General features: G+C 46.5%; 1 long non-coding RNA gene across 1 annotated transcript; it reads left to right on the top strand.

Annotated features, from left to right (window-relative positions):
- Nucleotides 1-334: 334 nt before the first annotated feature.
- On the top strand, nt 335-1190 carry LOC107127015 (uncharacterized). Its single transcript, XR_001484277.3, has 3 exons — nt 335-711; nt 847-995; nt 1087-1190. It is a non-coding gene; the product is annotated as an uncharacterized lncRNA (long non-coding RNA).
- Nucleotides 1191-2842: the final 1652 nt, after the last annotated feature.

Genomic DNA, 2842 nt, shown 5'->3' with positions numbered 1-2842 from the left:
GAAGAGCCTGGATCCCTCAGATTTTAAGATTGCCATATCAGTCCTGAACTGCTTACACCCACAATGTTAAGTGATCATGAAATAAACAACCATCTTGCTTGCTGAAGGGATTCTTACCTTGTGTCTGTGCTACAGGAGCTGAACCTACCCCGACCTAACTGGCAGAGCTCAAAATGGACCCAGGTAGTGTGATCCCAGAGCCCATTTGCTTAGCTTCTTCACCACCCTGCCTCCCAGACACCATATTACATTACAGTAGAATTGGAATTTCACACTATTAGAGCTTGATGAGATTGTACTGGTCAAGTCAGTCAAACCAGTCAAACGGACAAGAAAGAGGGACTCAGATCACCTGGAGTTATGGCAATGTATTGCAAAGATACCTCTGAAAATGGGGTGTCACGGGAAACTGAACTTTGCATCCCAGTTCTGAAACATACAGCAACCTCATGGAGACAGATGCATGACTCAGCATTTTGGGGTGGTAGCAAGTTCAGTGACCTGCCAGATTTTTTAGCATTAACTTGAAAGAGAAGACACTTTGATTTCATTTGATTTGATTTCCACTAGTCAAATGGGCACCTGGATTAAGCAGACTCTCCCCAAGGAACCCCAGAGGCCTCTGACATCCCTTATGTCCAACCCAGACACAGCCCTTCTGTGGCCTCAGCATATCTGCCCAGTCCAATCAGCTATAGCCAGAATAAAAAGGTTAGTTTTGCTCTGCCCATGAGCCATGTCATACATGACATGCACGTGAATAACGATCTGAGCTGTGTTATCGGGCAGAGGCGATGCTCACGGCTCTGCTCCATGTTCTGGGACATGATTGGACTCTCGTTTTAGGGAGGCAGATCCAAGAGAGGGAAGGAGACTTTCCCAGGCAGCAGCAGCCTGCTACTTTCCTGTTAACCAGGGCAGAGGCTGGTCTGCATCCCCCTATCCAGGTGGCCCCCGCAGTCACGGCTTTTCTGCTTCAAGAAGCCATCCCTGAAGTCAGCTGAATTTAGACCTATGGTATCTCCAGTACAGCACTTTGTCATCTGTTTGTGATAATAGTTTTCAAATTCTTGTCACTCCCTCCAGAACATCATTGCAGAACTCAAAACACATTGCATCATAAAAAATGAAGTGGAGAATTAAGGTAATTATCCAATTATTCAAAACCATTTCTTATTCGAATAGCTAAATAACTCTTCAAGTCTCCATTTTACATGTGTTCCTCTGATGTGAATGTGACCCTGGCCTATTTGTTTTTCAGTAAAGTCCAAAATCCAAAATAGCCCAACAGAGAGACCCCCCCTCCCAGTATTCCACAGCCTCAGTAACAAAGCTCCTTATCAGATCTAACTTAAATCTTTCTTGAAACAACTGAAGTCCCTCTGTGCCATCCTCTGCAAGTGCAGAACAGCCAGAGTGCAGGTTGCAGGGTGTTTGGGGGGGGGGGGCGTTATTACAGTGAAATCGGCACACAGATCTCAAGATTAAAGTTTGCTGTTTCTCCAGACTGTCTAGGTGACTGCCTTTTGAAACCGCACATGGCTTATACTGCCATTTGTGTCGTTTAAGAAAAAAATTAAATAGAAGTATAAAAGGAAGCCAGCAGTGTTTTAAGAGATTTCATTTCTACTTGATGCTTGTACTCATTTGCAGGGAGGCAGGAGGAGGGCTTTTATTAGATAGGGTCTCTGGAAACACTTAAAGTTGAGAAAGACCCATGACCCCAATCCAAGCTTCTAGACAGAAGAGAGAGGGTGCAAAGGCAAAGCCCTCCCCTTACTTTCTTCCACATCACACTGGGGTAAGTGGTTTGCCTCTCGATGTCCAGCCTTTACCATTCTGTGTCTCAGAGGCTGACACGCCCCCGCAGCATCCGGGTTCCCCTGCCCTCTGGCTTCTGATTGAGACCGACTGATGGGCAGTGTGATCACTAATTTTAACGTGTCAGCTTGGTTGGACATGATACACAAAAACACGGTCGAACATTATTCTAGATGTTTCTATGAAGGTGTTTTGTGGATGAGAATAACATTTAAATCAGTGGACTTGAAGCAGAATACCCTACATAAGTGGGTGGGCTTTATCCAATCTGTGGAAGGCCTTTATAGAACAAAGACTGACCTCCCCCTGAGCGAGAAGGAATTCTGCCAGCAGACAGCCTTTGAACTCCAACTGCGAGAGTTCCCTGAGTCTCCAGCCTCACAGCCTACCCCATCAGTCTTCGGACTCACCACGCCTCCACAATCGCAAGAGCCAGCTCCTTAAATAAACGAATGAATCTCTCTCTTTTTCTCTCTGTCCCTCTGTCTGTCTCACACACACACACACACACACACACACACACACACACACACACCCCAATGGTTCTGCTTCTCTGGAGAACCCTGACTAGTACAGGCAGCAACACTAGAAAATCAGACCAGATGGAGGAAGGGAAGCAAGTATTTATCCCCTAACTCTTCCCCTGTGGGGTCTGCACACAGCCCCAGCCATCTCGAGGTAGGGGAGCCATGCCCCCCTCTCACACCCTCAGGCCTGCAGGTGAAACCTGCACTCTCTTTTCTTAAATCCAGGGACTGCACTAACCTTGAATGGTTTCCCCACACCATCCTCACTCCTCTACAAATGATCCTCTAATTAACTTCACAATGTATCCTACTATAAGCCTGCTGGAACCTTGCCTAACACCAGTGTCACCAGAACGTGGGGGCCATGGCAAAGTTGGTGTGGCATTCAGGGCCTTCCTTGTCTTTCCTCAATCTCCCCTTTCAGTGTCTTTTTCTGCCATGTTCATTCACTCCAAAGACACGTGAAAACACACGGTAACATACTCAGTATTTTC

Source organism: Macaca fascicularis, chromosome 12 (assembly GCF_037993035.2).
Source record: "Macaca fascicularis isolate 582-1 chromosome 12, T2T-MFA8v1.1".
In the NCBI taxonomy this organism is placed as follows: Eukaryota; Metazoa; Chordata; class Mammalia; order Primates; family Cercopithecidae; genus Macaca; species Macaca fascicularis.
This window is presented reverse-complemented; position numbering and strand designations above follow the sequence as displayed.